Below are 24,937 nucleotides of genomic sequence, written 5' to 3'. Positions count from 1 at the left end.
TGTGTGTGTGTTCTAAGCTGTCTTAGATGTTACCCAAAAAAACACAGGAGGTACTCATGTCCACATTGCCCTACTCAGGACTCAGGTTATAGAAGAGGTAGATTTTGCTCAAAAACACTGGAAGTTGAACTGGCAGCCCTCAGATACTAAGGTCAAAAACATTACAGTTGAAACATTCGACATCACTGCTATGATTTAGATGTGGTTTGTCTTCTCCAAACTTCATGTTGAAATTTGGTCCTCAATGTAACAGTATTGACAAGTCATGGGACCTTTAAAAGGTATCTGGGTCATAGGGACTCTGGCTTCATGAAGGGATTAATGCAAAATTTGCAGTACTGGATTAGTTACCATAAGAATGGGTTGATACAAAAGCAAGTTTGGCTTCCTTCAGTTTTCCTTGCTTCTTTTCTCACTGTGACACTTTCTGCCCTTCTGCCATGTTATGATGCTATATGAGGCCCTTATCAGTAGCTGAGCAGATTTGGGTATCATGCTTTTTTCACTTCCCTGCCTCCAGAACCAGGAACCAAAATCAAATTCTTTATTAATTACCCAGTTTGTGGTAGTAAGTTATACCAACAGAAGAGATTAAGACAACCACTTATGGCATGAGGAAGAAAATTTTGCAGTGAGTTCCTTTTTTGAAATAAGGATATTCAAAAGCAGCAGTGCATACATGGTAATTTAGAAAGCCATATGCATATCTACAACTAGATATATGCTAAGAAAAAACTGATAGATAAATATATGATGATACACACTTACATATAGTGAGAGAGAGAATAAAATTGTATTAGTGAGTCTGTCTGAGGGGACTATGAGAGACAGGAGAGGTAAAGAAAATGTTAGAGAATGAAAAATACTGATCTTCCTTTTTAATCCATTTCTTCAAACAGTGCCTTTTGATGGGTGAATTAAGTCCATTAACATTGTTAGTACTGATAGGTGTGTGGTGATTCCTGTCATTTAGTTGTCTTAGTTGTTTGAAGGTTTGATTGTGTGTACCTAAGTTGAGGTTACTCTCTACTTTCTTGCTTTTTCTTTTCCTGTGGTTTGGTGCTGCCTGTCCTTTCATGGTTATGTTGAGTTTCACTTTCTGTGTGTAGAATCCCTTGAAGAATCTTTTGTAGTGGTGGCTTTGTGTTCACATATTGTTTTAGTTTCTGCTTATCATGGAAGACTTTTATTGCTCCATCTATTTTGAATGATAGTTTTGCTGGGTAGAGTATCCTGGGGTTGAAGTTATTTTCATTCAGTGTCTGGAAGATCTCACCCCACGCTCTTCTTGCTTTCAATGTTTCTGTTGAGAAGTCTGCTGTGATTTTGATGGGTTTACCTTTGTATATTATTTGTTTTTTCTCTCTTATAGCCTTCAATATTCTTTCCCTAGTTTCTGAACTTGTAGTTTCAATGATGATATGTCGTGGGGTAGTTCTATTTTGATCTGGTCTGTTTGGTATTCTGGAGGCCTCTTGCATCTGTGTGGGAATACCTTTCTCTAAATTTGGGAAATTTTGTTATTATTTTGTTGAATATATTACGTATACTCTTCACTTGCACCTCTTCTACTTCTTCGATGCCCATGATTCTCAAGTTTGGTCTTTTGATGGAGTCAGTGAGTTCTTTCATTTTCTTTTCACAGGTCTTGAGTCATTTAATAGTTCTTCAGTTTTTCCTTTAATTACCATTTCATCTTTGAGTTCTGAGATTCTGTCTTCTGTTTGCTCTATTCTTCTGCATTGGCCTTCCGTTTTGTTTCACAATTCTGTTTCATTCTTTTTTCTGAGGTTTTCCATATGCTGGGTGGTTTCCTCTTTAATGTTGTTTATTTTTGTTCTGAGTTCATTTATCTGTTTATTAATCATGTTCTCTGTTTCACTTTAGTGTTTATACAGTGCTTCTATGGTTTCCTTTATTTCTTCTTTTGCTTTTTCAAATTCTCTGTTTTTGCTGTCTTGGAATTTCTTGAGTGTCTCCTGCACATTTTGGTTGACCATATCCAGTATCATCTCTATAAAATTCTCATTGAGTACCTGTAGTATTTCTTCTTTTAGATTATTCTTGTGGGCTTCATTGGGTCCTTTGGCATAGTTTATCTTCATTTTGTTGGAGTCTGGATCTGAGTACCTGTTTTCTTCATTCCCCTCTGGTTCCTGTACTAATTTTTTGCTGTTGGGAAACTGGTTTCCCTGTTTTTTCTGTCTCCCCATCATTGCCCTTGATGTTGTTATTATCCCTGTACTGTGTGTAATCAAGTATTTTCTGGCTTGCAATAATAGCACTAGTGATATTTAGAATGAAAGGGTAAAAGAGGATGGAAAGCAAAGAAGTTAAAGGAAAAGGGAAAAACAGATAAACAAGTAGAAAAAAACAAAACAAAGAAACAAACAAAAAAAGTTTCAAAGATATAAACAGGGAGAGACAGTGTACTAATCAACCGTAAGCTGAAAAGGCATTAGAGAGACAGAGAGAGGATTGAAAATAAAAAATAAAAAGAATAAAGATAAGAATAAAAGTAAAAAATAAGTAAATGAAAGAAAAATATATATAAAAAATAAAATAAATAAAATAAATAAATAAAAAATAAAAATAAATCTCCAAGTTCAAATGCAATGAAGTTTCAGTCTTAATAATTTTGGTGTTCATCCCTCAGCCTCTAATCCTAGAGATGGTGCCTCAGATGTTGTTCTGTAGTTGTCTCATCAAAGGGGAAAAATAAAATAGAACAAAACCGCACAAAATAAAACAAAACAAACAAACAAAAAACCCACAAAGTGTCCCAAGTTCAAATGCAATACAGTTTCAGTAAGTTTTTCAGCATGCAGGTGTAATTCAGTTGTTCTCTCATCAAAGGTAGGGAGAGATTAAAAAAAAGAGTCTGGAGCCAGTTCTGTGAATATCTATGTGCAGCTGTGGCTTGCCTGCCTACTGCTGTCAGCCTGCTGTTGCTTGCGGCGTTATTTATGCAGATCTCTGGGGTGAGCTTAGCACTCACCTGGCTCCACAGGCTTTGTTTACTCAGAGTTCTGTGCAAGAGAACAGAACTGTCCCCTTTCCAAGCACACTGGAGGAGGTGACATTGCACCTACTTTCTCAGGCCTGCATGTTTATTTACAGTTCACGTGGGAAGTGGGTCTTTCCCCCCTCTCCTGTGGAGTTTTCCTCCCACCGCCGCTTTTACAAGCTTTCCCGCTTCTGATTGCTGGGCGATGCTGCTGCTTCTGCTGGCCAGCGTGTTTGTTTACAGCTCACATGGGAAGTGGGTCTTCCCCCTCTCTTGTGGAGTTTTCCTCCCTCCGCCACTCTCACATGCTTTCTCGCTCCTGGTTGCTGGGTGTGCCGCCGCTCCTGCCCTCTCTGGTCAGGCCCAGCTTGTTTATTTACAGGTCCAGGAGGGATTCCCCTCCTCCCCCTTCAGGGCTGAGGGCACCCTGCCCTCTTTGCCACGTGTCTTTATTGTTCTTATTGCTTATTACTCATTTTCTCTTTTTTTCCCCTGTGTGGGAGTTGGTCTGTCCAGGGGGCTATGCTGATCTGGCCCAGGGTTGTCTGTGGGAGTACCACGTACCACTTAGCTCACCTTGTGGTCCGCATCTTCCCAAGCCATCTGGCGGTGGCCTGAGGGCCCTCTTGGTTTCTCTGTTCAATGTGAAGTGGAGATGCTCTGCATACGCTGGAGGTGTGGAGGGTCAAAAGTTTTGCCTCTTCTTGGTGGCCTTGCCTGCAAGGTCTGTCTCCAGCATCTCTCCAAGATTGAGGATGAAAAATATTGAAACAACTCATCTATATATGAATATACTATAATGCACTGTACTGTAAGCTGTTGAATATGAGGAGATCATGGTGATAGAGAGTGAGTAAGTAACATGGAAGGGGGTTAATTTGATTAAAGCACAATATATACAGGCCTGAAGTGCCAAGGTGAAACCCCTTACAGTATCACTGCACACTTAAAAGTGAAGGGCAAAGGGTAAAATAGGTCTCTTCTGGGGGGTGGGTATTGATAGAAGGGGGGAGGGCATAAGGAAAGGGTGAGTACGAGTAAATGTGGTAAATGTACTTTTGTATTCATAGATGAAAACAGAAGAATGAAACCTGTTGAAATTATTCTAAGAAGGGGGGGAAGGGAGAAAAGGGAGAATGATGAGGGGGTAAATCTAACTAAGATAGCTGGGCACTGGTGGCTCACACCTGTAATACTAGCTACTCAGGAGTCAGATATCAGGAGGATTGCAGTTTGTAAACCAGCTGGGCAAATGGTCTGTAAGACCCTATTTCAGAAAAAAAAACAAAAAAAAACCAAAACCTCCACAAAAAGGGACTGGTGGAGTGGCTCAAGTGGTAGGCCGAGTTCAAGCCCCAGTACCACAAAAAAAAAAAAATCTAACTAAGATATATTTTATGCACATATGTAAATATCACTAATCTGCAAAGACTGGGAGTGGTGTCCTTTTTTCGTTCCTACAACTGGAGGTAAAAAATATTCTGTCAAGCACCAAAAATCTACTTCTGAGACTTTAGTTACTATAAATTACAAAGAATACAGTCTTTATAAAAACAATTTGAGTTTGTAACTGAACACATGGTCTAGTGAGACTTTCAACAATTTTAACAGCCCAGCAAACTCTGGGGAAGGGAGAGAATTTCATAGAGATGCTAATGTTTGAAGTAGATCCCTTAAGTAATGGGAACCTGTATCTTCAATAACAGAATGAGGAATAGGGAGAGGAAAGCTTTTAACATGGAGGAAAACAGGGAAGTCATACTATAGAAAACAACAACATCTAACACTGGTTTTAGAGAAACTCAGCCTCCAAGATACAAGACCCATGTTGTTCTTTGTCAAAGAAAGGCAAGAAAAAATATATACCACTCAATATTTCCTAATGAAGCTGCAGGAAAACATTACTTTCTCCACTAGGAAGATTGTCATTTTCATTAGGTTTACAAGGGTTGAAACTAAGCTACTAGCTCTTATTGATGTGGATTAAGAGAAATGCCAGAAGTTGAGAGCTACTTACTCTTTAATAATAGATTAAGAGGAACATTGTTCATATCCTAGTTTTAGACAAGGCCAACAAATAGGGTGTGACTTTACCACCAAAATATTGAGGACCTTAAGTTTGAGCTAGATCTTAAAGGATGGTTTGCATGCTAGCTTTTTCCCAGTAATATTATAATATTTTTTGTGGCAATAAGGGGAACAACTTATATAATATTGAAAATACTTCATCAGTGTTTCTTTTTAAATACTCTCACACACTAAGGAAAAGATACATCATCAGTTGATCATTTTTATGTGGATCTATAAGTATCCCCTTGAAATATAGTCTCTTTAATGAAGTATGTCATCTAACTTTAATAGAGTGCTTTAGAGTTGACAAAACATCATTATGTATTTCTTTATTTGTTTATTTATTTATACTATTTTGCTTATTTATTTGCTGTAATAGGGATTGAAATCAAGGCCTTGTACTTCCAAGGTAAACCACCACTTAAGTCCTACCCCCAATCCTTTGCTTTTTAGTTTGTTTTTCAGATAACCTCTCATGCTTTTCTCTGGTCTGACCTTGAACCATAATCTTCCTGTCTCCACCTCCCAAGTAGGTGGGATTACTGTCATGGACCACCATGCCTGTATATTCCACCTGACCCCTGTATATTCAATTTAATCCATAAACTAACCTTATGTGGTAGGTATTATGTGTAATTTTGCAAATGGTGAAATGAAACCAAAAACCTATCAAATAAATCCTCAGGTTCCCCAAAACATACAACTAAAAAGTTAATAAAATGTAAAGGTAAATTTTATAACTTCAGATCAACCCTAGAAATGTCTTTGACTGTATATTCTATATTGCTACATCCTACCAATCAAACTCTGTATATTGCACAGGCATCACATCTGTTTCCTCATCTCCATGTATACTACCACTGGCCTAATACAGGCTTTTTTGGAGCTCCCTTGCACTGCTGCCATAATATCTCAACTTTTATCATCTTCATTATGGTTTTTCTTTAAAATTTCTTCATTAAGATGGCACTTGCAGCAGTCTATGTGCTATCTAAATGTAAATCTGAACACGTGCATGATATTGTAAGTGAAAATGGAAGGAAAAGTTTAAAACCAGTAATATTTTAGTCCAACTGATTAACTTCAACCATGTAGTATTATGCAATGTCTCTCTGCATATATGCCTTCAGTGCTCTCATAACTTTACTGGAAAGATTGGATTAATCTTCTCAACAACAATACCCCAAAATAAAAAGGAGTATACAATTATAAGTGCTAAACTTATAATTAAGAGCCAGAATGCATGACAAAAAGTACCACAGGAATTATTCTCTTGGTTTCAGAAAATGCTTGAAAAAAATCTGTTTTCCTAAATGAATAATTAGTATAACTTTTAAGTATCCATATTCTTTTGTTTTTCTTTTAATCCTTAAAACACATGCATACACTCAACACATACAATGCTGTATAATTCCATTAAGATCTGAGGCTCATTAGTGAGAAGGACACCTCTGATGGAAACCGTGATTGCTTTCCACTAACACTTTCACAGTGATTGGCACCATCTCTATCCTTCTCATACCAAATGGCTTTTCAATTTGCTGTAGGGAGTTTTTTGCTCATCATCACAGTGAAATGCCAGACTTATAATAACCACTGCCTGGAGACAGGAGCTAACAATCTATTACATCAAACTCTGAGAATCAATTAAACTACTTTATTGAATCAATGAGTCACACTTTCATCAAGTATCCTCTCTAAGGCCCTAAAGCACAAACATTCTTTTTTAGATATCCATTATCTCATTGTTTTCTCTTTTTCTTTTTTACTGTATAACTATCCACTTTCCATTTTGGCAAAAGAGTCACATTGCATGTGGTAGGCCAGAGAGGTGGGTGTTAGTATAAGAATACTAAATAAAAATTATGCTGAAGAAAAAAAAATACTAAGATTTTATTGTCCTAAGAATAAATTATTTTAAAAAGTTCAAACATACCAAACGTCACAAAACCTTATTTAACAAAACAAGCTGCAGATCAAGAGGATCGCAGTTTGAGGCCAGCCTAAGCAAAAAGTTAGTGAGATCCCCCCATCTCAACAAAAAAAACTGGACATGGTGGTGTGTGCCTGTGGTCTGGCTATGTGGGAGGCTATAGGTAGGACAATCGTCTAAGGAAGTGCCTCGGGAAAAAATGTGAGACCCTATCTGAAAAATAATTAAAGCAAAAAAGAGCTAGGGGTGTGGCTCAAGTGTTAGAGCATCTGCTTAGCAAGTAGTAGGCCCTGAGTTCAAACCTCTGGATCAGTCCTAAAAAATGAAATAAAGTGGCATACTATGTTACTGAAGATGAAACTCCATAGTACACAAATGTTTATTCCTTTGAAATTACTGTATGCTCTGAACACACACATAACAAGCATACATACACACAAACCAATTAAATTTATCTAAGAAGTTTAATCTTATATTCACTGGAAGCATCAGTGTGTATGATCCATCAAGAAAAATGTGTAAAAGAAAAATTAGTGGGTAGTTATATAATTATTTTAAAAGCATAATATTATCACAAAACAAGTCAGCTCAGTGAAACAGAATAGAAACTCTTGATAAGTATCACATATAAATCAAATATAAATAAATGATTAAAATATCATGTCAATTTAGTGGGAAAGATGAATTATATGATGCAACAAAATTCAACAGTCCAACAAAACTACTGTGAAGAAAACTTGAAGTCTAATGACAAATTAGAAAAAAAGCTCTACTATCTAAAGCTTTGTTACAAATGTAAAAAAAGAATAATATTTCCCCTAAGTTCTCAACTATATGATTTCAGGAAGGAAATGTGGAAGAAAAGCATGAAAACAAGATAAAACATGAAAAAGTTCAACCTCACAAACAATAATTTATGTAAATGGAGACAGGATTTCACCTATTAAACTAGCAAAATCATACAAAATTATAGTAACTCACATTGGTAATCAAACGTGGAATGAAAATGATGATAGGCTGAAATTGAGAGAGTAATCTAATGAAGCTCTAAAGCCAATCTGGCAGCATGAACCAAAAGCTAAAAACATGCATCAGCTGGGACACAGCTATTCTGCTTCTAGAAATTTATCTGAGGAAATAATCATGGAAATATACAGGAATTTAGATGGAAGAATGACCAGTTTGGTGTTATACTTGATACTAAAAATGAATACTTTTACCTTTTATCATATATATATATATATATTTCTACAATGGACAGTCCTTTTGTTATAAGACAAAGAATTGCTTGTTTATGAGAAGAGCTAAATAAACAAGAAGGGCAGCATGTTGGTTTAATGGAAAGAATATTGAATATTGGATCTCAAATCTAGATATACCTCAGAATCTACTGAGTAACTTTCCAAAAAATCTTTAGTTAGTTCTGATTCCTGGCCTCCATTGCTCCATTACACCATAGCTTTTAAGAAGCCAATCTCTATGAAAATTTCTCCTACCACCATCCATGGCCTGCAGAAGAAAACCACCATTGAACTTTCTACTGATAGTAATGACCCTCTCATTGGCACATTTCAGATAGCCTTTGTGAACACTGAGTCCTTTGGGTTCCCCTAAGGAACGTAATTCTCTGGTGAGTTTTGTGGTCTCACATAATATATCCATTCCATGATTCCCACTTCCCTGAGTCTTTTTATTCATTCCTCCAGCATATGCCAGGGAAGTGCTGCCATTTACACTTCCATAGCATGAGACATCACTTTTTATGATTGTTTAAGACACACTATCAGTTTGTTTATTCCATTTAGGGGGTTCTTGTCAGGGTATTAAATGATGTACCTTAAAGAAGTGTTTATGTCAATGATTTTTTGATAATTTAATATTGCTTTTCAGCTCCCTTATAGAAGCAGGCTCAAAATTTAATCCCAGGGAGTACAGTGGCTTTTGCAGGACATGCTAGCAAATTCTTATAGCTTCTTAAGCATGTACTGTCTGTCTCCCTTATCAGAACCATCATATCCTGAGACAGCATATGCTGAGATTTAGTCCTAGTTTTGGGGCTGGAAACCAGGAAACAATATAGGACATCTCTAGGGGTTATGAGGTACCAGTTTCTTTTAAGTAGGAGGTTGCTACAGTTTCTTCTCTCATGGAACAATTAATAGCTCTTAACTCCAGAATGGTAGGCCATTTCTGTAAGCTCTGAGGGGTTTAGGTGCAACCTGTGGAACCCAAATCCTAGATCCTACTCTCTTAGATGTTTCTATTTCATGTTTCAGCAACCTTCAATGACAGACTTGATTTTATTGTAACAGACCTACCTTGGCTGACATTTTCACCATCTCTGGACTTCTAGGACCCTAGCTAGCAGATTTTGAATTTATTCCTCAATTGTGCCTGTTGTACCATTGGAGGCCTCTTGTTAGGCTACCAAGGAGACATTGTAGCTCTCACATTTAGCCATTCTCAATATCTGTCTACAGAGTTTCAGTGCAATTTAATAACAGCCAGCAACTCCTGGACCATATAAAAAATTTAAACTTTTGCACTTCAAAAGACATTGTTAAGAAGTTAGGCATATGTCTGAAGAGTGCAAATCAACATATAAGAAGGGTACCTGCAAGACTATATTTATAACAGTATTATTCACAATAGCCAAACAGTGAAATAAGCCTGGGTGCCCAACAACAAATGAATGGATAAAGAAAATGTGGTATATATACACAATGGAGTATTATCCAGCCATAAAGAATAAGGAAATTATGCCATTTGCAGGAAAATGGATGAAACTAAAGATCATATTGATTGAAATAAGCCAAGCACAAGAAGTTAAATATTGCATGTTTTTAATAATATGAAGAATCTGTCCTAAAATGATAAAAATAACATTGTAATGAGAATTAAGTATAAAAGGGACACTGTTGGGGGTTCAATGGGAGGGGAAGGGAAAATGGAAAGGGTATTGGTGCTGAAGAGGATCAAAGTATATGGAGATATATAATATATTGTATATATTGAGATTATATAAAGATACCACAAAGAACCCCACCAAATGTTGCTTTTAAAAGGAAAGGAGAAGACAGGGGGTTAAGGGACTATAATAGAGGAGATGAACTTGGTCAAATACACTGTATGCATATATGGAATTTTCACATGAAACTCCATTGTGCTATTAATGAATCTTAAATTTAAAAAAAAAAAAGAAGAGTCTGGTGCAGTGGCTCAAGCACATAATCTTAGTTACTTGGAAGGTTTAGAATGGGAGGATCACAGTTTGAGGCCAGCCCAGGCAAAAAGTTCAGGAGACCACATCTCATCACATGGCTGTCATCCTAATTACATGGGAGTGTAGGAAATAAAATTTGTATTTTAAAAAACTTACAACTATGAAAAATCCTTTTGCAGAAGCCTTCACTGACACATTTTATCAAGTGCTTAAAAAAGAAATAATGACAGTTCCACAAAAACTCTTCCAGAACATAAAACAAGGAGGAATACGTCTTAATTTAATTTATGACACCAACATTATGCTGATAAGGAAACCAGATAGAGACATTACAACAAAACTAAATTGTGCAGTTATGTCCATCATAAACATCAAATGCAAAAGTTCTCAACAAAATACTACCAAATAGACTGCAACAATATATTAAAAGGGGAACCCATCATGGCCAAATGAGGTTTATCTTGGTTTTGAATACAGGGCTAATTTAACATTCATATACCAATGAAAGTAATTCACCATATCATAGGCAGAAGAAAAAAACCATATGATCACTTCCATAAACGTGGAAGACTTTCACAAAATTTAACATCCATTCATGATTTTAAAGAGCTAGAAATCTAGACGTACAAATGTACTTTCCTCATCCTGTTGAAGAATATCTGCAAAAATTTACATTTTTTACCCAATGATGAGTAATTTTCATGATTTCTTTAGTAACTGAAAAAGTTTATTTTTCAGTTTATACTGAATAGTGATCTTTTTTCATATTCTAAAAATTAACAATATGCTTTTTGAGCCATTGGATTAGTAGAGAATATTCTAAGTTTACCAATGAGTAATCATCCACTAGCCAGTTTCTCTAGAAATAAACCTCATGCCTCTTTGTTGAGTTAGATGTGAGTTGATATTGAAGACCAGGAAGTTTAATTGCATTTTATCTGATATTTAAGCTATTCTTATCTTTTCGTGTCACCTCAATTTCCCACATGCTTTCTATGGGCATATGTGGACTGGGGCCTCTAATCCAAAGCCTTACTCAGGTTTGTCCAAAACAAATTAGTTCACAATTATGTTAGACAGTTTTTCATCACTGTGACAAAATATCTGAGAAAACAACTTAAAGGAGGAAAAGTTTATTTGGATTCACAGTTTTGGAGGTTTCAGTCCATGGTAGGCTGACTTCATTGCTTCTGGACCTGTAGTGGGGCAGAATATCATGGAGGAAGGGGTGGTAGAGCAAAGCTGCTCACCTCATGGTGACTGGGAAGCAGAGAACATGCATAAGGGACCGGGGACAAGGTGTATTCTTCAAAGGCATGCCCCGTGACTTACTCCAAATAGGATAAATTTTTAATTAATTTTTCTGTATTTTCTTAGGTATTAGTGTGAATTCCTCTTTTTTCAAATATGTATCAAAACGCTCCAGGATTATTTCTTAAAAAGACTATTCCTTCTGCATCAAACTGGCTTGGTGACTTTACTGAACATCAATTGACCATAAATGTAAGGGTATACTTTAAGAATTTCAGTTCAGTTCCATTAATAGATATGCAATCTGGTGACCACCTTTACACTATCATTATTAAGGTAGTTTTATAATAAATTTTGAAATTTTGGAGGGTGAATTCTCTAACACTCTTCTTTTTCAAGATTGTTATGGCTATTCTAGATCCCGTGGATCTATATGGATCTTAAAAAGAGCCTGAAACTTCTATTTTAAAAAAGCTACCTAAGCATTTTATTAAATTGAATCTACAGATGAGTTTGCCATCCATGAATATGATGAGTTTGTAATCCATGAATATGAATGTCTCTCCATTTACTTGGATTTTCTTTAATTTTTCTCAGTCATGTCTTCTAGTCTTCAGTGCATAAGATCTGCACTTCTTTTGTCAAATTTGCTAGTAATATTTGTTGCTTTTTCACATTACTATGAATGAAGTTTTCTTAATTTTATTTTCAGATTATTCAGTGCCTTACAAGTAACACCCTAGGGTGATTATTCCCATCCTTTTCATGTAAAACATTAATTACATGATAGTTTCTGAAAATGTATATAAATAAGTTTTCTAGAACTCTACACATGCTCTTCCTCAGAAACCCAAGGTCCAATGTTTAAATGTTATTTCATATACATATTAGGTACCTAAATTTTCAAAAGGAGCAACTCTTGATTTATAAATTTAGATGAAAATTTTTAATATAAAATTTCAAACAATTTATACTAATTAAAATATTTTCTTTGTTGATTTAATTCCTTACAATCAGCTTTCATTAGAGAGTATAATTAGGTTTTAGAGCTGTGATAAGTAAGCAGGCTGAGAGATAGAAAGGAAATCATTCTGAAAGGATACATCTGTATAATACTCTATAAATCTACTGGGTCTTCACTCATGGCAACAGAGTTCTTATTACAAACTTTCTTCTATGTTGTGTACACAATTTATCAGTTAACTACCATAATAACACTATGTGACAGCCACAAAATATGAGTGTCATATGTAGTGAGCATTTGTTTAGCTCACAAGTTCTCTTTGCAAACTAAACTAGGTTGGACTTTGCTTGGAAACTCTGCTAGTCTCAAATATTCTTGTTCACACATCTAGGGATTGGCAAATCTAGGCTGAATTCATTTTTGGTTCCAATTTTACTCCATTTTTCTCTCATCCTTTAATGGGGTTCTGATGAGGTAGCGTAAGCATGCTTTCTTTGGCAATAACAAAGGTCCAAGAGCAAGTGGAAACATACAAGCCTCTTGATGCCTAAGGTCAAAAGTTCACTGTTACTTCTGTTTTACTCTACTATCTAAGTCAAACCACCAAGTTGTATGCATGTGTGAATTTAGGAGGACACTGATGCAACATGGCCTTACAGAGGGATGAGGAATTTGAAATAACACAATCTGCAACAAAACCTGAAAAGTAGCTGATAATTACAATTCTAAAATCAACCTGAGTTGTTATGATTTTTCAAACTTGTGTTTGAAAGTTTCAATCTTAGACTGTCTCAAAATGACCTTTAAGAATGGCAAATCAGCTAGGTGTGGTGGTTCATGCCTGTAATCCTACCATTTAGGAGGTTGAGGCATGAAAATTACAAGTTTGAGGCCAGGCTGGGCTACATAGCAACACCCTGTATCAAAACAACAGCAACAACAAGAAAGAATGCCCATTCAGTGTCAGAGTCAGAGACAACTGAAAATGTCTTATCTGGATCTTTATTTTACTTTCTGTTATTTAAAGAAATAAATACATTCCTAATACAGGGCAATATTGTTGTGTTGACCTTACAATGTGCCCTGAGCTATCAGACATTTATCTAAATAAGTCTTTGGAATATCACAGCTAACACATTTAATTAGATAAGAAAAACAAATGGCTTTGTGCTTTTGAAATTGTGCTCCAAGCATTTGCTAGCCGTTTGTACATTGTTCCCTTTGATTGTTACCCAGCTCTAATAGCTGTATATTTCAACATTCCCTCGCCTCCTGTGTTGCGGAGCCTCTGAGTGGGATGTTCGGCAGTTGATACATGATTCCTAGTTGGCCAGATTCCACATGATCACTAAATGGTAGAAATATCTCTGTATATTACAAAAAGAAAAGAAATATTTGACATGTAATTAAGCTGTACTTATTTTGTAAATTATATTGGGAGCAGAGGGAAATTGCATTTTGAACAAGTATATCAAGAAGCTGGTATTTTATCCTAATTTGTAGTTTCAAAATGGGTTTCTATTCAACTGTGACTAGGAAATTATTTCATTCAGTGAATTCTAAATATAGAAAAAAATGAAAAAGAACCAATTTATTTAAACTCTAAATTTTCTACAAATCATCTTCTGTTAATAAAGACCTTAACCATGTATCATAGTCCAGACCTGATAAAAAGCCACAATGTCATCCAGATAATACTGTGTCTGCATAATGCTATGAAACTTAAATGACTCATAAAATTTGGTTATAGTTAGATATATGTTTGGAACAAATAATTGGTTCAGTATAATTCCTCATGCACTCATAATCTGCGGCTTCATTAGGAAACTGGCCCAAACTCCCCGTCCTCCCTTATTATTATATTTTGTGGTACTGGTGATTGAATTTAGGGCCTTGTACTTGCTAAGCAAGTGCTCTTTCACTTCAGCCATGCACTTAGTCCTTTTGCTGTTTTTGCTCCTTTTTCAGATGAGGTATTGCACTCTTGCTGGGCAGGCCTCAGACCATGATCCTCCTACAGGTTCCCGAGTAGCTGGGATCACAGGCATGCACCACCATGTCCAGCCTTCACAGTTCCCTTTGAATCAGTTTATTTTAACAACCACTTACTGGGTACTCATTATTTACAGGGCCCATGAAACATTCTGTATAAACCCAGACATGGTTTTTGAACACTTGAGTTTAAGGGCATAAATAGTTAGAGAAAAACTAATGAGTCATTTTTGAGTGCTGGGCACTGTTTTTTGTGGTATAGTTATGTCATTTAATCATCACAACAATTGTAAGACTATGCATCATTTTTTTCATTTTACCAATGAAAGAACAGATGCTTAGAATAATTAAATAACTAGTGCATGGTTTTACAGCCAGTAAAAAGGGCACAGTTTGAACTTGGACACAGTTCTGTTGGACTCTGTATTAATCACCATTATTCAATAGGTGATAAGAGCTCTTATTAGAAAAACTACACTATACTCAAAGACAAAGATTTATTACACATTAAGGAAAGGAGCCACTCAACAGAGGGTGCAGTGAGGAAAGGAATTTTAAGCAAAGTACTAAATGAACAAAGCTAAAATTCTCCAGAGCATATTCAGGCAATGGCAAGGGAGTCTGGAATGACTGGTGCTTTTGAGTTCTGAAGTGGAGGGGAAAATGTAGGGAAATGAGCCTGGAATGAATAATGGTTTGGAGTGTGTTTATTCCATGTTTTGAATACTTTTCAAAGAAAACTGGGCATTAATTTTGAAGGCAATAGTCTACCATGTTTTATAATAGCTGGAGAGATGAGTTTAAAAGTATAGATCTCTGCTTACCTATGTGGTGCTGCCATGCAGTGTTCACAAAACTGGAAGCTTCCGTTATTATGCATGCTGAGGTTAATCTTGAGAATACAAGGTTAGCTCAACACTCAAATATCAATCAAAGTAATTCACTATACCAACAGACAAGAAAAAAATATGATCATTTCAACACATGTACAAAAAATCTTCGACAAAACTTAACATGCACTGGTGACAAAAAGAAAAAAAAAGCAACAGAAGAAAAACTCCCATAAATCTACTAGTAGAAATAAAGCAGTGTGGGTAAATAAGAGTTCCAGTGTGAAAAGCCCAGTATTAGGTCAATTTCAATAGTAAACATGTAGTGAAGCTACCACCTCATTGCTATATTAAACAATCCTCACATGCAGACGTTTGTAAAACCTACATTATTTGAAATTTCTTTCTCAAATGGATAAAATTGATAGGCATCATTCAGGAATCTCAGGATTCTTTTGGGAACAGTGCAGTATATAAACTGAAGAAATATATCACCTATATAAAGATGACTTCTGAAATGAACTCTTTAATGAGGCAATGAGATACCAAGTCAGGAATGAAAATGGACTTCCTATACTATTGAAGTTTTGTTACTTCCAGAATTCCCATTCTTCTGATTCTGCCTTAGTCTTTGCATCTAGTAATTCTTCTAATGAACTCTTGTCTCTTTGCTTGATTCACTCCTAATGAGATATAAGACTTAACCTAAGCATTACCACCTTTTCTGTAAGCTACCTGATCACACCTTCCTATCTAAATCTTAATTACGTGCATATTTTGTGGGCCACCAAAATCTATGGTTCTTGCCTCTAGTTACTCTTGAATTTTTTCCTATAATAGATCGCAATATTCTGTTTACATTTTCATGCCATGCTGACTATGAGTTCTGAGAGTTCAGGGACAGTCTTATTCATATTTTGGTCCACAATTTTCATATCGTTTTCTATATAACTACATGTGGATTAAAACATTTGCTGAAAATGAATGAGTGCACATATAACTGGGTTGCTAATGCTTCTGGAAAAGCAATTTGAAGGCTTAAAAGCCAAGATTTTAATCCTAAATGCTATGAAAGGAAATGAGACGGCCTTTCTTCATAATGAATGAAGTTTACTTTTATTTAATGGCTATGTATTTAACAGGGACAACAAATGTTGAACCTTAAGACTGAACTATTCTAACAACTCTTGCTCAGAGAATGAACACAAAGACACACAAAAGATATATTGGAAATATTAAACCTTATCATGTCAATTTCAGAGCAAGACTGACTCTTATTCTGGTTCTTTTACTTTTGTTACTCAGTTGGTTCTAATTTTTTTTATTATTAAATTTTGGACATTCTCTGTTTGAACTAAGACATAGGATTCATTTTCTACTTTCAACTTATTGACAGAAATCTTTTGATAAATATTTGAGCTGCTGGCTTTATATTTAAATCAAAATGCTGTAATAATATCAGGAATGGTATTTCATAAGTACAAGTTGGCTGTTTCTTTGGTTTGATAATTAGATTTACTGAATTTCAGTATTAGGAAATTCTCCTAATTCTCTTATGCTCCTTCTCCTTAGTTACTATTTGCAGGATAACGTTAGCTTCAAATTGTTTTCCTGAATTCATATACAGACACCTAGAGACTGACTAGTTTTCTCATTGGCATATGAGCTTACTGTATTACATATAGCATACATGTAATGCAGAGCTCTCATATGCAACATATATATCTCTTCTGTAATATATCTTCCTTGTTACATAATATTTCAGAGGAATTTCCTCTTTGTGGAGGAATTTGAGACTCAAGATTCCTCTCCTGGAAGGGATGAAACTCTTATCTATAGTAAGTTTAGCTCCTCATTGGACTGTACAGACCCTAGAGGCTCATGCTTTGCTGCTAGACATACCATGAGTATGCCAGGCTAGTGGCTAAGTGTAGATTGGCTCAAAGCATAGCACACTGCAATATAGAAGCTCTGGACCAGGTGCAGCATGGTTCTGGCCTCCACAATCTAGTACAATCTAGTAAGGACTTATAAATAGTAGGAGTTTCTCTCTCTCTCTCTCTCTCTCTCCCACCGTATATTCTTATGTATACATATATACACACATATATGTATGGGTATGTAGATGCAGTTATCATTGCATATATATAGAGAGAGAACAAACATATACATATATATGTACACATACTTGTTAAATTAGAAAATCCCATGCCTGACCTTTTAAAAAGATTTATTTGGTTCTTGCATGCCCAGTGATATTATCATTATTAATTTGATGCTCCTATTTAGTTAGCATTATATTTTACAAGTGTATCACACTTTCATACCTTCATTCCTTCATTTGGAAATCAGAATTTGGGTGGCCATTCATATTTCATTGCAACTATTCTCTTTCAACAAGTCAGCTCTCAGTTAAGACAATCCATAAATTTCATCCATGTGCATGATTTTGGACTCAGCACTTACATATTTATCCCCTATCCATATATCTGAATTTGACTACACATTCTAAAAGGGATGCAATTCTATTGAAATAGCTATAAGCATTCCCAGTATTGTTAGACTTTTTGCCTCCTAAAAGTAAAAAAATGCAAAAAGGATCTTTCCAACTATACAGAAACCTGAACCTTTCTCTCACTCTAGGACAGTTTAACTGATTTGTCAGTGAAAGTCTGATTTTTTTTACTGGTATGGGTTTGAACTCAGGGTCTTGTGCTTACTAAGCAAATGCTCTACAACTTGATCACACCACCAGCCATTTTTGCTTTGGTTATTTTTGAAATAGGGTTTCATGCTTTTGCTTGGGCTGGCCTGGAACTGTGAAAGTAGAAGTACTTATGCTTCCCACATAACTGTGATGACAGGTGTTCACCACCATGCCCTGCTTGTTTGTTGAGATTGGGTCTTGCCAATTTTTTTGGCCTGGTGGCCTCACATCACTATCCTCACAGGTGTGAGTCACTGTGTCTAGTCAAAGGTCTAATTTTTTATGTTTGTAATTTGAAGACTCATGTGCTAAGTAACAAAAAACATACTTTTTAAATAATACAACATGATGTGTAAAGTTGAAAAAGGGTTTTTCCTATCAATAGGAAAACTAAGAAATGAAAAACTAAGTTTTTATATGGTATGCTGATTTTTTTTACATTGTGTAATATTTTAAAAGTTTCTTATGTTTGCAATCTTCTCAGGAATGCATTATCAACATGGTGACTCATCATATGATTTTAGTGATCTCTTAAAATCCAAGCATTTCTTTTTAAGATATCTTCAAGGAAAAGCGGGTTTAATTACAAGGAAAGCCAAGAGAAATACTTTGGGCACAGAGAGTTTGCACTCTGTTAGAGTGTAATTGATTCTTGTATGTAAATATACAAGAATACAGAGAAAAGAAGAAAGAGTATATTCTACTCTCAGAGCACATTCTTTTTTTTTCATTTTTCTTTTATTATTCATATGTGCATACAAGGCTTGGTTCATTTCTCCCCCCTGCCCCCACCCCCTCCCTTACCACCCACTTCACCCCCTCCCTCTTCCCCCCAATACCCAGCAGAAACTATTTTGCCCTTATTTCTAATTTTGTTGTAGAGAGAGTATAAGCAATAAGAGGAAGGAACAAGGGTTTTGCTGGTTGAGATAAGGACAGCTATACAGGGCATTGACTCACATTGATTTCCTGTGCTTGGGTGTTACCTTCTAGGTTAATTCTTTTTGATCTAACCTTTTCTCTAGTACTTGGTCCCCTTTTCCTATTGGCCTCAGTTGCTTTAAGGTATCTGCTTTAGTTTCTCTGCGTTAAGGGCAACAAATGCTTGCTAGTTTTTTAGGTGTCTTACCTATCCTCACCCCTTCCTTGTGTGCTCTCCCTTTTATCATGTGCTCATAGTCCAATCCCCTTGTTGTGTTTGCCCTTGATCTAATGTCCACATATGAAGGAGAACATACGATTTTTGGTCTTTTGGGCCAGGCTAACCTCACTCAGAATGATGTTCTCCAATTCCATCCATTTACCAGCGAATGATAACAGTTCGTTCTTCTTCATGGCTGCATAAAATTCCATTGTGTATAGATACCACATTTTCTTAATCCATTCGTCAGTGGTGAGGCATCTTGGCTGTTTCCATAACTTGGCTATTGTGAATAGTGCTGCAATAAACATGGATGTGCAGGTGCCTCTGGAGTAACAGTCTTTTGGGTATATCCCCAAGAGTGGTATTGCTGGATCAAATCGTAGATCGATGTCCAGCTTTTTAAGTAGCCTCCAAATTTTTTTCCAGAGTGGTTGTACTAGTCTACATTCCCACCAACAGTGTAAGAGGGTTCCTTTTTCCCCGCATCCTCGCCAACACCTGTTGGTGGTGGTGTTGCTGATGATGGCTATTCTAACAGGGGTGAGGTGGAATCTTAGCGTGGTTTTAATTTGCATTTCCTTTATTGCTAGAGATGGTGAGCATTTTTTCATGTGTTTTCTGGCCATTTGAATTTCTTCTTTTGAGAAAGTTCTGTTTAGTTCACCTGCCCATTTCTTTATTGGTTCATTAGTTTTGGGAGAATTTAGTTTTTTAAGTTCCCTGTATATTCTGGTTATCAGTCCTTTGTCTGATGTATAGTTGGCAAATATTTTCTCCCACTCTGTGGGTGTTCTCTTCAGTTTAGAGACCATTTCTTTTGATGAACAGAAGCTTTTTAGTTTTATGAGGTCCCATTTATCTATGCTATCTCTTAGTTGCTGTGCTGCTGGGGTTTCATTGAGAAAGTTCTTACCTATACCTACGAACTCCAGAGTATTTCCTACTCTTTCTTGTATCAACTTAAGAGTTTGGGGTCTGATATTAAGATCCTTGATCCATTTTGAGTTAATCTTGGTATAGGGTGATATACATGGATCTAGTTTCAGTTTTTTGCAGACTGCTAACCAGTTTTCCCAGCAGTTTTTGTTGAAGAGGCTGCTATTTCTCCATCATATATTTTTAGCTCCTTTGTCAAAGATAAGTTGCTTATAGTTGTGTGGCTTTATATCTGGGTCCTCTATTCTGTTCCACTGGTCTTCATGTCTGTTTTTGTGCCAGTACCATGCTGTTTTTATTGTTATTGCTTTGTAATATAGTTTGAAGTCAGGTATTGTGATACCTCCTGCATTGTTCTTTTGACTGAATATTGCCTTGGCTATTCGTGGCCTCTTGTGTTTCCATATAAGTTTAACAGTAGATTTTTCAATCTCTTTAATGAATGTCATTGGAATTTTGATGGGAATTGCATTAAACATGTAGATTACTTTGGGGAGTATCGACATTTTTACTATGTTGATTCTACCAATCCATGAGCATGGGAGATCTCTCCACTTTCTATAGTCTTCCTCAATCTCTTTCTTCAGAAGTGTATAGTTTTCCTTGTAGAGGTCTTTCACATCTTTTGTTAGGTTTACACCTAGGTATTTGATTTTTGTTTGAGGCTACTGTAAATGGAATTGTTTTCATACATTCTTTTTCAGTTTGTTCATTGTTAGTGTATAGAAATGCTAATGATTTTTCTATGTTGAGTTTATATCCTGCTACCTTGCTATAGCTATTGATGATGTCTAGAAGCTTCTGAGTAGAGTTTTTTTGGGTCTTTAAGGTATAGGATCATGTCATCTGCAAATAGGGATATTTTGACAGTTTCTTTACCTATTTGTATTCCTTTTATTCCTTCTTCTTGCCTAATTGCTCTGGCTAGGAATTCCAGTACTATGTTGAATAGGAGTGGAGATAGTGGGCATCCTTGTCTGGTTCCTGATTTTAGAGGGAATGGTTTTAGTTTTTCTCCATTAAGTATAATGCTGGCTGTAGGTTTGTCATATATAGCTTTTATAATGTTGTGGAACTTTCCTTCTATTCCTAGTTTTCTTAGAGCTTTTATCATGAAATGGTGTTGGATCTTATCAAAGGCTTTTTCTGCATCTATTGAGATGATCAAGTGGTTTTTGTCTTTGCTTCTGTTAATGAGGTTTTTATTACATTTATTGATTTTTGTATGTTGAACCACCCCTGCATTCCTGGGATGAAGCCTACTTGGTCGTGGTGAATAATCTTTTTGATGTGTTGTTGAATTCGGTTTGCCATTATTTTGTTGAGGATTTTTGCATCAATGTTCATTAAGGAGATTGGCCTATAGTTCTCCTTTTTGGAGGTGTCTTTGCCTGGTTTTGGGATAAGTGTAATACTGGCTTCATAAAACGTGTTTGGCAGTTTTCCTTCCTTTTCTATTTCGTGGAACAGTTTAAGGAGGGTTGGTATCAGTTCTTCTTTAAAGGTCTGATAGAATTCAGCAGAGAATCCATCAGGTCCTGGACTTTTCTTTTTGGGGAGACTCTTGATTGCTGCTTCAATTTCATTTTGTGTTATATATCTATTCAGGTGATTAATTTCCTCTTGGTTCAGTTTTGGATGATCATATGTATCTAGAAATCTGTCCATTTCTTTTAGATTTTCAAATTTATTTGAATATAGGTTCTTAAATTAGTCTCTGATGATTTCCTGGACTTCCATGGTGTTTGTTGTTATCTCCCCTTTTGCATTCCTAATTCTACTAATTTGGGTTTTTTCTCTCCTCATTTTAGTCAGGTTTGCCAGGGGTCTATCGATCTTGTTTATTTTTTCAAAGAACCAACTTTTTGTTTCATTAATTCTTTGTATGGTGTTTGTGTTTTCTATTTCGTTGATTTCAGCTCTTATTTTTATTATTTCTCTCCTTCTATTTGTTTTGGGATTTGCTTGTTCATGTTTTTCTAGGAGTTTGAGATGTATCATTAGGTCATTGATTTGGGATCTTTCAATCTTTTTAATATATGCACTCATGGCTATAAACTTTCCTCTCAAGACTGCCTTAGCTGTGTCCCATAGGTTCCGGTAAGTTGTGTTTTCATTTTCATTGACTTCCAGGAACTTTTTAATTTCCTCTTTTATTGCATCAATGATCCATTCTTCATTAAGTAATGGGTTATTTAGTTTCCAGCTGTTTGCATGTTTTTTGTCTTTACTTTTGTTGTTGAGTTCTACTTTTACTGCATTGTGGTCAGATAGCATGCACGGTATTATTTCTATTTTCTTATATTTGCTGAGGCTTGCTTTGTGCCCTAGGATATGATCTATTTTGGAGAAGGTTCCATGGGCTGCTGAGAAGAATGTATATTGTGTAGAGGTTGGATGAAATATTCTGTAGACATCTACTAGGTCCATTTGATCTATTGCATATTTTAGATCTTGGATTTCTTTATTGAGTTTTTGTTTGGATGACCTATCTATTGATGATAATGGGGTGTTAAAGTCTCCCACAACCACTGTGTTGGCGTTTATATATGCTTTTAGGTCTTTCAGGGTATGTTTGATGAAATTGAGTGCGTTGACATTGGGTGCGTACAGATTGATGATTATTATTTCCTTTTGGTCTATTTCCCCTTTTATTAGCATGGAATGTCCTTCTTTATCTTGTTTGATCAATGTAGGTTTGAAGTCTACTTTGTCAGAGATAAGTATTGCTACTCTTGCCTGTTTTCGGGGGCCATTGGCTTGGTAAATCTTCTTCCAGCCTTTCATCCTAAGCAAATGCTTATTTCTGTCGGTGAGATGAGTCTCCTGTAAGCAACAAATTGTTGGATCTTCTTTTTTAATCCATTTTGTCAAATGGTGTCAGAGCACATTCTTTACCACATTCTCATCAAGACAAAGGGGGATACACTGGGCACGGTAATCCCAGAATTTAGGAGGCCGAGGCAGGAGGAGTTCAAGTTGGAAGCCAGCCCAGGCTACATAGTGAGACCTTGTCTCAAAAAAAGGATGAAGAGGGATAGAATTGAATAACACACAAAGGTCATGATTTTCATACTCAGCAGCCTAAATAAGAGAAGCACTCATTATCCAAACTTTATTCTAAATGTCCTAATTGTGGATAAGATTACCCAGGAAACAACTGCTGAGATGGATTTTAATATGCAGAAAATTTGCTAAGGAGTGTCCTTGAGATGCAAACTATGGAAGGAAGGAGGAGGGAAGCAAAACTGGACAGGAGAGAAATAAATTTGTGATGCAGTCCCTAACAGCCCCATTTAACTCCATAGGGATTTCTGAAATTATTGTTGCCATTCAGGGTGGCCAACCCCCACCATAGATAAGTATGACCAGGCTTATATACTCCTAAATCAGTTGCTCATTGTATCACACCACTTGAGAAGAGGTATGCTGCTGAAGTGATTTCTGAACACATATCAAGGCTGTCTGCTAATAGGACTCCCAACAGCTAAGGCAATAAGTCCTTCCTGAAGGGGATTCTGAGTAGCTTATCATTGTGTCCACCACAGTTGTGCACTGTGATAAGGTAAGAAAACACAGAAGTAGATACAATTGTTGTCTTGGAGAAGGTCAAAGTGTTACATGGTAGACTATCTCCTAAACACAGAAAGGAAATAATGCTTCTGTTTGTTTTGCAGTACTTAAGACACTTTCACAAATATTTTATATGCCATAACTCTTTTAACTATCACCAGGCATCAATGTGGGTGCTACTATTGATATCTCATTTAACAGAAGGGAAAACAGTCAATGGTAAAGTGACTTCCAAGGTCCAACAAGTGGCTGATGGTTCCAGGATTCAAACTTTTTCAAGTTTTCTCCAGTGTAGTAACTGGTAAAATAGTAGGTACTACAGAAACAAAAGAGCATGTCTGCAGAGCTGTTTGTAGTTTTTAAAGAGCTGGATATTTTCTAAACCACAACATACACTGTGCCACTTTCTTGTTTTAAAGCCTTCAATGACCACTCATTGCCTCGTAGGACAAGGCCAAACTCATCAACAAGGGGATTTCCAAAGTACTTCATAATCTAGCCATTCTAGATCTTCATTTTTATCTTTCATTAACTGTCTGGCATACTGTCTATAACCATTTGTATGCCTTTCTATTTCTTTTAGCTGAAGGCAAGGATTGTGTTTTATCTTTACATTTCTAATCCTTGCTGAATTCCAGCATACAGCAGGGGATTAATATATTTTTAATGAATGGATAAATGAGTTGTTCTGGACTCCTGTCTCTACTTCACCACCCACACCCAACCAATAACCAACCTTTGTGGTATATGCCTCTTAAAGAAGATTCTGAGTCTCTGCTGCCCTCCTCACACCAGCAAGCAATAACTGCTTCAGTGGCTCATCATTTAAGACCTAGACTATGTCAGCAACCTCCTAAATGGGTTTCTTGCTTGCCTTTAATTGTACTCCCTCTTTTCGCTGTTCAGGTTATCTTGTGCATGGCTAGCCAGGTGATTTGTCTGAAATGTAAATAGGAATATGCCAATGTCATAACTAAATCCTTTCCTTATATTCCAATGATGCATAGGATAGATTTTATATTTTATATTACATATATGGCCTGCTAGCTATTTGTCTCCTAATGATCTTTGTTGCCTCATCTCTAATTACTCCTCCATAATCAGAGCCAGCATCATAAAAGGTTATACTCTCAGGATGACAACAGTTTGGCATCTAATCAAGCAAATACCCTTTAAATACTTTTTCAGCCATTTTAAGTAAAGATAAGAAGGAATGGAATTCATAATGATACAATCTTATTCCTCTTTATGCTCAAAGTAAAGAATTTATGACTGATTTATTCTATAAAATTTCCAAATTCAGGCAA

The sequence above is a fragment of the Castor canadensis genome, chromosome X (genome assembly GCF_047511655.1).
Source record: "Castor canadensis chromosome X, mCasCan1.hap1v2, whole genome shotgun sequence".
Taxonomy (NCBI): domain Eukaryota; kingdom Metazoa; phylum Chordata; class Mammalia; order Rodentia; family Castoridae; genus Castor; species Castor canadensis.
The sequence above is the reverse complement of the archived record's forward strand: the minus strand, read 5'-3'. Positions refer to the sequence as shown.